Below are 13,672 nucleotides of genomic sequence, written 5' to 3' on the forward strand. Positions count from 1 at the left end.
TAAAGGACAACCCCTTGACCGAGTACAGAAGAGAACTGGACTCTATACTCAAAAGCGGGCTGAGGAACAACTTGATTACAGAGACCGAGTATAAGTTTCTGCTACCCACCCACATGACCCTGGCGACCTTTTATGCCCTACCCAAAATCCACAAAGGGCTTACCCCCCTTAAAGGCAGGCCTATTGTGTCAGGGGTGAATTTACTTTGCCAGAACGTTGGGATATACATCGACAAGATCTTGAGACCCTTCGTTCTGGCCTTACCATCCTACATCCAAGACACAACTGACCTGCTCAAACATATTGAGGGGGTACAAGTAGACAATGAAATCTGTCTGGGGTGTATGGATGTGGAGGCCCTATACTCCTCTATCCCCCACGATAGGGGCCTCGAGGCGGTTGAATTCTTTCTATCTACTAGAGGAAGACAGTTTAGAGCTCACAACTCGCTTGTCATGGATCTGTTAAGGTTTTCCCATAATTTCTTTGTTTTTGACCGTAGGTTTTACCACCAGCTCAGAGACACGGCGATGGGGAGCCCCTGTGCTCCCACTTATGCCAATTTGCTCCTGGGCTGGTGGGAGAAGACAATGATATTTGGTGACTCTCCACCCAGAGGTCTTGACAAGGTAGAGTTATTTTTGAGGTACATAGATGACATCTTTGTCCTGTGGAGAGGTGACAGAGAATCATTTCGTACCTTTGTGAAGGAACTTAATGTCAATAATATTGGCTTACACTTTACGTGCAAGATTCATCAGGAACGTTTGGCGTTCCTTGATGTGTTGATTACAAAAAATCCCATGGGTCTACTCCAGACTACTGTCTTTCGGAAGCCCACGTCAACCAATGAACTACTACGGAGGGAGAGCAATCATCCAGCCTGTCTACGTAAAGGTATTCCCAAAGGACAATACTTACGGATGAGACGGAATTGTAGTGAATTTAAGGACTTCAAAGCTATGTCAGATGATCTACGACATAGATTTAAAGAGAGGGGGTACCCAGATCACTGTCTGCGATAAGCATTCCAACATGCAGCGGGGAGTGATAGACATGACCTACTGATGACTAATGCACATAGACAGAAACCCACTAACGAAACAATTAGACTTATTACCACCTTTGACAACGGGGCTAATATGGCCAAGGAGATCCTGACAAAACACTGGTCCATACTTATGATGGATCCCGATCTGAAGGATGTGGTGGATGTGACAGACCACTAGTCACCTTCAGACGCGGGAAATCAATACGCGACAGGCTGGTACATAGCCATTTTGTGGCTTCTACACCCCCCGGGACCTGGCTACAGCGCAAAATATTGGGCGGTTACAGATGTAACAGCTGCATTGCATGTCCCCGACTGACTACAGGGAAAAAGTTATTTGGTAACAACACCAATAGAGAGTATGCAATCAGAGATTTCATAAACTGTAGATCGAGGGGGTGATCTATTAAGCAACTTGTGCATGTAGTCTGGAATACGTGGGTAAGACCATACAGGAATTCAGGAGGAGAATTGGGGACCATCTGGGGGATATTGCCAATAATCGAGATACCCCCATAGCTCGCCATATCCACAGTGTGCACAATGGACAAGCAAATGCCCTCAAGTTCATCCGTATTGAATTGGTGCCGGTCCCTCAAAGAGGTGGAGACTGGGACCAGAGGGTCTTACAGCGTGAGGCAAGGTGGATATACATGTTAAATACGGTAGCACCTAGAGGGCTCAATTTACAATCGCAATATGCTTGCTTCCTATGAGGGTTTTGGATCTTTCTGACCGACAGTATATATACATATGCTTGCAATTTTGCAAGTGAGAATGTCTCCTCCTTATGTGCCGATCAGAGATGATGCTACTATTAACTGCTTAATGCTACTCTTTGGAAATAATGTAAACACTGTAGCTAATGCACTTTTAAGACAAACACGATACATCCTTGATAAATGTATTTCTGTACATAAATGTGGGCACTACTACCTGTGACTAATACGAGCATCCTTATCCAAATAAACTGCTGCGACTCCCTGTCACTGCCTCCTATACCTTTCCATGTTCCTCTACCTCTTTTTTGTACCCGGAAGTGACTGGAGAGCTTCCAGGCCCCCACGGACTGGGGCGCATGCGCAGATGGCTGGCGAGCCGCGCCGCGGTCTGGGCGAACGGCGTTCTCCACCGTAATTTGGTAAGTCACTGGGGGGCGGGTATGTTCTCCTGATTTAATCCCACTCACATAGGAGCTAGATGTCACACCTTGGTTAACACCTTGTGTGAACACAAGGCACTCCTTCCCCCTCCCCCTTCAGGCTAACCAGACTTCGAGGCATTTGTTTTATGGTAAGCAACATTTTGGCTTTGTCCCTATTCATTGTAACTATTGGGCTCAACTAAACAATGTGCTTTTTCTACATGCTTATTTGCAGGGCTATTTCTGTGTTGGTATATATTCTCCCTCTGATGAGACCTCTGTCGAAACGCGTCAGGGAGGTGTGATACGTGATCTGAGGACGATACATTCCTCAGTAGTACTTCTCCTATCTGTTACCTAGCATCTTGTGCCCATTTATATATATTTTTCTCGATGTTAGCCGATTTTTTGTTCACTCATTTGTCTATCTGTATGTATCTCTTTGACACTGTATTCAGCGGTGTTAAACAGGACGTTTCAAAGCATTTTGCTCCTAAGTGAGTTGTTGCTATATTTTAGAATATTTGTAATAAACTTGAGATTTTATAAATTACCTAGGTGCTGTTATACCACCACTCTTTATAGTCAGGTGTTAAGTCAGATAAAATTTCAATGTACGCCCTTTGAATCTCCCAACTCACCTACTAATATTTTCTCTGTGTTGCCTTTTTAACCCCTGACCAATATGTGACATAGTATTACGTACGTGGTGGAGGCATTTAAATCCTGGTGGGGGGCAGCGATGGTTGCCATGACAGCCTTAGGACTTACGAAGACCTGAGGCTGTCTGAATTTAATCCTTTCATTACAATGTGTGATTTGCACATTGTAATGAATAAGGAGGAAAAATCCCCCTATTCTGCCATATATGGTAGGACCAATCATGCAACCTAGGGTACTCTAAAAGGTCTGAAAGTTAGTAAAAATAAAAATGAAAACGTAAAAAAAAATTATATTAAAAAAAAAAAAAACTAAAAATTCAAATCCCTAGAACTTATATAAATATAAATAAACAGTAAAATCGTAAACGTGTTAGGTATCGCCGCTTCCCAAAATGTCCATTCTATCAAAATATAATAACGGTTATAACTTTTAACCCTGTAACGGAAAATTGCACCCAAAGTCAAAATTTCCACAATTGGAAAAATATAAATAATTAAATAATAAGTGATTGGAAGGTCGTACAGTGTCACAAATGGTAACATTGAAAACGTCCCAAAAAATGACACCCCCACAGCTCTGTACAGCAAAGTATGAAAAAGTAGTTATTGCCAGTTATTATTTTTTATACAGGAGATTTTAATCCTGTAAAAATAGAAACACAAAAATGAAAAAGGGCCTTGGCGGGAAGGGGTTAAGGCCCTAGAAGTAGGTTTTTATGTCCTCTCATTACTACCTTTCCTGATTCCCAAAACAATAAGGAGTCCATGGCATGTCCTCCGTTCCCATCTAAGTACTCCTGCAACCCCTCTGCATTACATTCAGGAATTTTTCATCTTTTGTTAAGAAGGAGAGAAACAGCCACAATTTATCAGTGCCTTTAGAGCTCACATCTGCCAAGTCTACTTGTAATGGGGAATGGTCTGATATCACCATGTTTTCAATCTGCACAGACTTGATCCTCGGGGGTTAGCGGACTGAAGGGGAAAACCTAGTCCAGTCAGACCAGGTGTAGTGTGGGTGGGAGTCTGTCTTGTGGGCGGTGTAGTCGCCAAGTATTCTCGAACCCAAGTGAACATTTAAAATAAGATAGTGGGGTCTCTCTAGTCCCAGACCACAATGGTTGGCGCTCCGGTTGCCCTCAGCACATCGTTGAAATACTCCCCCCAACCAATTTTCAGGTTTCACACAAAATTTTGCGGCTCAGCAATGCAAAAAAGGTTTTTTGATCCGAATTGGGACCATACACATTATTCAGGATACCTATTGGTAAAAATAATTTCATAGTCACCAGCCTTACTTCTGTGTCCTGTTTCAGGTGCTGTACCTAGCTAACCAGTGTCTTGCTAGCTAACATCACCACTCCCGCTTTCCTCTCTACCACTGGAGAGCCTTATATGGCACCAACCAAGAGCTTATACATTCTTGGGAAGTCTTCTTCAGCCAGATGGGTCTCTTGCAATAGCACTAGATCTGCCTTCAGCTTCTTTAAATTTCGTAAGACCATCATATGTTTTTGAGGGGCCCATAGCCCCTTAACATTTCACGATATCACTTGCATGGTAAGGGCTACGTGCTACCCTGTTTCCCCAAAAATAAGACAGTAGGGCAGATTTATCAAGTGTCTGAAAGTCAGAATATTTCCAGTTGCCCATTGCAACCAAGCTGTGATTGGTTGCAATGGGCAACTGGAAATATTCTGACTTTCAGACACTTGATAAATCTGCCCCAGTGTCTTATATTAATTTTTGCTCCTAAAGAGGCACTAGGTCTTATTTTCAGTGGATGTCTTATTTTTCCATGAACAAGAATTAACATTTATTGGTGAACAAAAAATCAATTTCTCAAACATCCTTATATCTCTCCAAACTCTGAACTATTGGAATATTGCAGCATCTAAAAGATCTACTAATACTTGTACGGCTTTTGGGGAGATGAAGCAATGGCTGCTGCTAGGTCTTATTTTCAGGGGAGGCCTTATATTTCTAAGATTGAACAAAATTGTACTATGTCTCATTTTCAGGGGATCTCCTATTTTAGGGGAAACAGGGTAGATATTTATGGTATCTGGAATGAGTGTGGGAGCAACTCATGGAAACCTCTCAATGCAGGGCAATACAAAACAAAGACAAAAAAACAACAGGTTCCCTCTCCCTGCTTCTAATCCCACCTTTTGCTACTTCTGCTACTAAAACACAATTTCAATGGGTATACCTTCTTCCGTTCTCCAGCTCTAGGTCAGGTCTCACTGCCTAAGAATCTCCTTTGGGACTGCTCAGCAGCAAAAGAGCAACCAAAAACTTACTTTTGTTACTGGAAAAATTATTATGCATTCAAGCTAGGGACTTCCTTTTTTCTAATGTCACGTTTAATACTCCAACCCCACCAAACTGTTGGGTATCCTACCTCATCTCTTCCCACCCTGTTGGCCCTCATTCAACCACCCATCCTACACTACTTCATTCTTTCTTTGTAGTCTGAGCCACCCACCTTTATGAGTCTCCCTCCTTGCCCCTCTGGATTCCCAAAGCTTCACTTATCTAACTGACCTCAACTCGCCCTCAGGTGGTATTTCAACTGCAATATAACATGTCAATGACTACCAACAGTAATTCGCCAACAGTAACTGTAGGATAAATTAGTGGTATCTATAGTCCCTTCTACTGTGGCTCCTCCGAAGATCTGTGTGGCACCTCTCCCGTCCTATAATGGCCGCCCAGACATTGAGAGTCCAGGAAACTGGGGGGCATCTCAGTTCAAGAGTCTCCAATCCTCCTGGGCCTCTTGTTGCCTGTAGATCTCCATAAGCCGCCTCTCGTGAAACTGTAGACTATGGTACCATAGAGGCTTCTGCCTCCTGCTGATCATGAAATTCATGCTGGACTCCATCTTGGGTCCTGATGCACAGCAGTGCTGGATAGGCCATTGGAATTGTGCATTCGTTGCCACTAGTGAAGAACATACTGGGCTAAACAGCTTACATTTTTTCGCCAAGATCTTACAGAGAGAGATGACTGTTACATTTTCAGGGTAAACTTAATTTTTAAGTAGTGGTTAAAAGTAGATAAAATTTTTATATTGATGTTAAGTATTGTTAAAATTTTCTTTCAGGAGGAATGGGTAAAATAGGTAGATAAAATTCATAATTTTTATAATACAATTTTATATATACTTTCCATGTATATTTCTCTTCAATTGCAGAACTTACATCGTTTACAATGAGGGGTTTAAAATGTATTATGTTAATACGATACACACTCAAATGTAGAGCTGATTATAGTTGGGTTGTGTTCACATTAATTTTTCATTAGTTTGCATATCAGAGAACTATCCCAGCATACTGTGGTCTCTGTTTATTCCTTTACAAAAGAAATGTATAAGGAGTTGTATACAGTTTTTAGTGGGAAAGATGTTTACTAAAAGATGTTTTCAACTATGCTTTTTCATAAAGAAAATGTTGGTTTGCAGAACATTATAATATACACGTCAGCTTCTGCAGAAACTCCTAATTAACGCATCATCTGCTGCAGAACCTGATAATACACATCTCAGATGCTGCAGAATTCCTGTGGACTGTTGGGGAGCTACTCCTGTTGGGAAACTACATAGGCTTTGCAGGTTTACAGGAAAAAAACATTTGTTGATAATTCCAGAACACAAGCATTTAGGTCTAAACACATCTGCATTCAGGAGAAAATCCTACCTTATGTGCTTGAAATTGTTTTTTAAAACACAATTCAAGAGCTTGAACTAGAACTCCCATGCGACACACTGTCAGACTTTGCATGTTAAATCTGGTGCATGGTCCGACTGTGCACCGGAATGCCCCTTTCAGTGCAGAAATTTAGTCATGGCTGCACTATTCTTCACACGACACATCTGCCATTTGATCTGCATAAACACTGATCTTGTTTAATCCCTGAATTGAATGGTTTTGCTGAAAAAACATTTACAACATTCAGGACCTTGGGAAAGAGTTTACATGGAACTGTAGAAGTTTACATGTAGCTACAGATGAAGAGACGCGGGAACGGGAGCATCGGGGAGCCATGTGGAGCATCGGAAGCGCCATAAGTTGAGTATGTAAGTTTATTTTTTTTTATAGACTTGTGTATAAGCCAAGGTGGGGTTTTTCAGCACATTTTTTGTGCTGAAAAACTTATGCTTAACAAACAAACCAGCTCTAGTCCAGCTTGTTGGCTGTCTGGGTGTCCCTTGTGCATTCTTGTGTATTGATGATAAACAAATCCTTTGATAGGGTGCAATGAAGATTCCCGAAGTTGGTTTTGCAAAACTTTAACTTTAGAGATAACTTTATAGGGGTAATTAGGTCACTTTAATCAAGACAGTCCGCTTTTGTGGCGGATTGGGGTTGAGGTCAGAAATTTGTTATTTCTAACGGAGTTAGACAGGGGTGTCATCTTTCGCCCCTTATTTTTAAGCTTTGTATAAAACCACATGCACAATTTATAGGATTAAAGGTATAATATATATTGGTCACACTCCTGAGGGTGGTGGCTGCCTGGGATAGAGTTCCTACACCCAATAGTATGAAAAAGTAAATCTTGGCACTCCAAAGATGTCTTGCTATAAACAATGTGCTTTACTACATGCTGGTAGGAGTATCTTGTAGGAAAAGGCAGTGTTATGGAGCGTAGTGGATCAGCACAGCCGTGCTCTTAAAGAGGACCTGTCACCCAATTTATCGTCACTAGGAGCTGCTTACTAAAGTAAGCAGCTCCTAGTGCTCGATCAAATGCCCCAGTGTTAGAGTGATAGCGTTACCGGAAACCTCCGGTAACGCTATCAAACACTGTGGCGGAGTACAATGTAATCATCGGACAGCTCGCAAAGCTGTCCGACGTATTCATGAGGGGGTGGGGTTAGGGCGTGGCTAGGGGTGATGACGCCTCGGACCGCCCCCTCATGAATACATCGGACAGCTTTGCGAGCTGTCCGATGATTACACTGTACTCCGCCGCAGTGTTTGATAGCGTTACCGGAGGTTTCCGGTAACGCTATCACTGTAACACTGCGGCGTTTGTTCAAGCACTAAAAGCTGCTTACTTTAGTAAGCAGCTCCTGGTGCCGAAAATTGAGGTGACAGGTCCTCTTTAAGTGATGCGGAAGTTGAATTTGTATGTAAGTCAGAACTGTATATTTTAGAATTGTAACTCCAGGCAAGTTTTTTTTTTTGGTCTCACCAAAGACACCTTTGATAACTGTTATAGCTGTTTATTGTAGCCTAGAGCTAAAGTACAGTATATTACCAATTACCAGAGGTCTAGGGGTTGTCTGTAAGTCGGATATTCTTAAGTAGGGGACGCCTGTATTAAATAAATACCAAAAACAAGACGAAAAGAGTGAAATCCATGCCAATAATAATCGTAAAAATAGAGAAACTTTATTGATAAAATAATTCTTTAAAATGTACTAAAAAATTCCAGGAGAGACACTGCATGAACAGCCCAGGTAAGGGTACACATCGGTATACAGAGTAGTACAAAAGGAGCACAGCTCCTAATGGCATTAATGTGTACTGCACCACATAACATAACTCATGCCCAGCCACAGAAGTTAAACAAGTAAATGCTACAAATAAACATACAATTATTTGGAATAGTGTCAGACCCAAACAAGAATGAAGATCTGTGAAAGGGAGATCCTGTGGACCACAATACCTGAGTTCTGTTATGTGGTGCAGTACACATTACTGCCATTCGGAGCTGTGCTCCTTTTGCACTACTCTGTATACCGCTGTGTACCCTTACCTGGGCTGTTCATGCAGTGTCTCTCCTGGAATTTTTTAGTACATTTTAAAGAATTATTTTGTTATCAATAAAGTTTCTCTAATTTTACGATTATTATTGGCATGGATTTCCCTCTTTTCGTCTTGTTTTTGGTATTTATTTAATAATTGTGAGGGCCACCTCTGACCACTCTGGCATAGTGGAGTAAGCCTCATGATTAGGTCTTAATTGACCTCTGTTACTGTTAGTACTGTTTACTGTTGTTGTGTTGTTTTGTTATTTTGAGACAGCCTGTATTAGTCCACAACTTTTCAATATATGAGGAATATGGACTATATCTGGAGAGACAATTTCTCCTCTCTCACTTCTTCACAGCCTCGCATAAGGGAGGCTCTGCCAAAGCCACGGCGAGGAAATAAAGAAGAGACGATTGTACAAGGAGCTTATGACTTCCTCTGCTGCATAGGAGTCCCTGTGCCAATACAGGTGATTACGTGCGGAAGAATGGAGGAAGCCCCTTCACTGATCAGTGGTGCTTATACCTTAAATGGGAAAGCCATATTGGAAGTGACTTGGAGAGTTACAGCCACGTTCAACAGCCTGGTGACATGCCCCCATGTTCTGGGTCACCTTTTCTAGATAACTCACAGGCAGCCACGGTGTGAGTCACATAAAAATAGGCATCCAAGTTGTGGGCCACCTTGAGACATGCGTCCATGTTATGAGTCTATCTAACCTTACTAAATGGTTTATCTGGGATATGACCTCTGCTATGTCTGGTGTGCTCTGTTTGATCCAGTGGTACATGATACTACGTTTTGCCATGAGCAGAAAGGCGTTGATGTCAAAGCTAATTAGTGTTCCCTCTTCTTGTACTCCCCCTCGCTCTAAATCTTAAAAGATCAGAAGCAGCGGGTCCAAGGGTAAGCCAGTTCCCCAATGACTTTGTATGTGGTTGAGCTCCAAAAGGTCTGTATTTGTTCACACTGCCATATAGCGTGCCATAGGTCCGTATTTGACGTCAAGCATTTTGAGCTTTAGATTAGCCTGTCCGGCATATTTTGTGTCCTAAGTAAGTTGAAGCCATAATATGTGTGGTGAAGGATTTTAAAATAAGTCTCCCTCTATGTCTTGCCCAGTACAGACTTTCTTACTTTTGTCCACCCTTTCATGATGCCTTTGTATACCTCCTTCTCTGGAAATTTGCGTATCCAGCACTTTCCCTTTTTGTTGCAGCTCCTGTTCTGTGGCCCATCGGGGTTCTGTTTCGTGTAATAGGTCACCCGCTGTTTTGATCCCTTTTGCTTTCCACGAGCGGTATAATACACTCTCCATCAATGGAGTAAATTCTTTGATACACCATAGGGGCATGTATTTGGATAGTAGGAAAGGCAAGTTTTATAATTTCCTCACCTCTTTCCAAGCCACTAGTGTGTCTTATAGTACTACTGATTTTATAACTAGTGTGTGCCATTTTGCATACACTCTATGAAGGAGTGCCTTTAGATCATATGGTGCTGCCAGGGCTTTTTTTCCCAGTCCTGTGTTGGAGAATGTATTAGTGTCATGATCCACATGGTGGAAAAGACTGGTCAGGTTGTATCCCCTAATGTTGAGAAGATTCATCCCCCCTTCAGTTTTGCACAGCATCATCTTGTGTGCTGCTATCCTTGGCCTCTTTCCCTGCCATATAAATGCCTGGAAAACCTTTGTCAGTTTGTTTATGTCTTCATGTTTCAATAGTATGGGTATAGTTTGTAGTGGGCATAGCAGTCTGCTGTATAAGTGCACCAGCTTTCGACAGGAAAGCGGGAAAACGCCATAGTATATCTGTACATTTTGGGTGTGTGACCTGTAGTGGGGCATGGTCTGACACTACTAAGTCTCCTATGTCTGAAGTCAGTAGATGATGGCATGCTCTATCTGAAAGTGTTATATAGTCAATGCATGACCAGCTGTCTTGGAAATGCGAGTAGAATGTAAATTCCCGGTCGTCTGGATGTAAGAGGCGCCAAGTGTCATGCAGACCTGTGAGTTTTAAGAACTCGGATAGAACTTAGTCTGTTGTTCTTGTGTGGTGCTTTATTGTTTGCACACTGGGACGGTTGCGTTTGCGGTCCTCAGCAGGGCAAAGTGTAGTGTTCAAGTCCCCTCCCAGTATTTTGAGTTTGTTACTATCCCCCATGAGTCAATGGGGCCATACACATTGTATATTGACCATAGCTCCCCTTGGAACTCAAATTTAATCCTCATCCATCTACCCTGAATGTTTTCCCGGTGAATTTTTGTGGAGTAAGATCACTACCCCTGCCTCCCCTTGTTTTGCCGGGGAGCCCATTACCTGTCCCACCCAGAATTTTTTAAGGTGTGGGAAGTCTTCTGCCCCTAGGTATATTTCCTGGAGAAATGCAATGTCTAGGTTGGACTTACATAGATATCTAAGGATTTTGGTGCGTTTATGCGGGGAACGTAAACCTTTCACGTTCCGTGTTATAATCTGCATGTTTTATTCATAGTGTTTGGAAAGATGATATTGCCCCATGTTTTATATTATACAATGTGGATTGGTGTTGGGCATAAGCCTTTTCGAGTTGAATTAACAATCCCCTCCCGGGACATAGTGGTAGTAGTGGAGGTGTTGCATTACAATGCTTGTTTACCAGGTATGTTTTAAAACATAAATAACATATAACCCAACATTTCAGTAACAATAACATTCTTCTTAACCAAAGAAGCATGGCTACTTGATGCTTCATCAGAAGCCTATGGACCAGCTTAGGGCTTGGTGCCATTTGGGCTATGGGACTTCTCTTTTTTTCGATGTGCGAGGGACGCTCAGGTCCACCGGTCATATGATAATCTCGGCTAGCTCTTCACCTGCCCTATTTGAATGTCCCGCACTTATTGAATTCTCATGGCTCCCACCTTGATTATCAAACAGTCCTTAAAGGGGTTGTGTCACCATAGCAAATGGCTGTAATTGGGTCCAATGCATTGTGACAAGTACTTTCACCATTTACACTTATTACAAAATCTGCAGGCTTACTAAGATAACTCCTTTTGTCCTGGTTGCTGGTGCCCCCTGGTGGTAGCTGTGTCCCATCCTGAGCTACAGCTGATCTGGCCGAGTCTGCGCAAAAGGAGTCAGTCAGCTGCTCTGCACTACAGATCACTCCATGGGCTCACAGCTCCTCTCCACACTGAGAGATCAGCTGACACACTGCAGCCAATAGGAGGTGAGAGAGGAGGAGGGGAAGAGATTGTGCTGTGATGGCCACTGCTTACCAGCTCCACAAGCGCCTACAGCAGCAGATACAAGGTAACTGCAGCCAGACATGACTATCTGCTGCACAGAGGAGTCCTCCCCTAACATCCCCTGGATCATAGCAATGTAGCAGCCCTTCCCTCCCTCCACCATTAGTCAGGTCACACAGGAGGCTGCAGAGATAACACAAGTAACAGGCTGAGCTCTGACCTCTCCTGATGCAGTCCTCCTCCTGTACTCTCCTCCATTCACTGTCCCTCCATGCTACCCTGCAAAGGGGCCCCTGTCCCTGACTAGCAGGGAAGTCGCTAAAGATTAGTAACATGTGAGAAGCTGTCACATATTTATCTATCCAAGTTCTATTATCTATCTATCATCTATCTATCCATCACCTGACATCTATCTATCCATCGCCTGTCATCTATCTATCTCATATCTATCTCTCTATCTATCCATCACCTGTCATCTATCTCTCATATATCTATCTCTCTATCTATCCATCACCTGTCATCTATCTATCCTATATCTATCTCATATCTATCTAATAATCCATCACCTGTCATCTATCTATCTATCACCTGTCATCTACCTATCCTATATCTATCTCATATCTATCTAATAATCTATCACCTGTCATCTATCTATCCATCACCTGTCATCTATCTATCTATCTATCTATCCATCACCTGTCATCTATCTATCTCTCATATATATATTTATTTTCTTATTCAAGTATATATTGACAATGATTAAAAGGAGAGGAAGCAGTGTCAGGGCTTTGGTAGGTGACACACAGCACCGATAGCATATTCATGCTGTGCTGGGGATCAGTAAATGCAGGGACTTTTTGAGCACAGCAGGTGAAAGGAGACTCTGAAGGCTTATCGCTATGCCCCTCCCACATCTGCTTCTGTGTGGAACAGAATAGAGGCTGAACAAGCATCATAATAACAAATAGAAAGATATTTTCTAATTCCAGGTAACCATTACAAATAGATTTTTGAAATATTTTAACCTCTTTGACAGCTTTTTGTAGTAAATAGTTTCGTGGCATAACCCCTTTAACAATTGTAACTAAACATAAGGTATCTGGAACATAGAGTTTCCTCACAGTGGGGCTGTATGCTTGCCCCATTATGTGGGCAATCTTACCCCCGGCTCAAGCGCGCATTCGGATCAGTCCCTTCTTAGCGCTCTCGTAGTTGGAAAACCTCCTTCTGGAGAAGAATTCCTGGAGTCGAAGCTCCGAAATCTCCGTCTTGACATTCTGGGGGGTCTTGGAGATGGCGTCTTCTTGCATCTCTCCGTATAGGGTTGGGATGCCGAAAGAATGCAATGACTCCAAGCCTCCTCCGCCGCCATTGGAGAGGTGTATGTTCCTACGGACCCATCTGCATAGAATACTCTCAAAGTCGCCAGGAACGCCAATTGGAAACAGATCTTTTGGTCCACCAATGCGGTGCAAATGGTACTAAAGGCTCTCCTTTTCTTTGTCACTTCCGCTGAGTAGTCTTCGAACAGGAGCAGCTTGGAATTTCTGAACAACAAGGGGCGGCTGCAATGGTGAAAAGCTCTAATGAAATCTGATTTGTCATTAAAGTCCAAGTATCTCATGATTACTTGATGAGGCCCGTTGTGGCTTGGTCTCTGCTTGATGGCTGTGAGCTGGTGAGCTTGGGATCCGAGCCCAGGCGGTGCGCCCATTCAACTCTGCATCTGCCTCTAATACCAAGCGCCCTTGGTAGCTCCATTTCACAGAATATCTGAAGATCTCCCTGTGGAATTGATTCTGGTAGGCCCAC

The sequence above is a fragment of the Engystomops pustulosus genome, chromosome 4 (genome assembly GCF_040894005.1).
Source record: "Engystomops pustulosus chromosome 4, aEngPut4.maternal, whole genome shotgun sequence".
In the NCBI taxonomy this organism is placed as follows: Eukaryota; Metazoa; Chordata; class Amphibia; order Anura; family Leptodactylidae; genus Engystomops; species Engystomops pustulosus.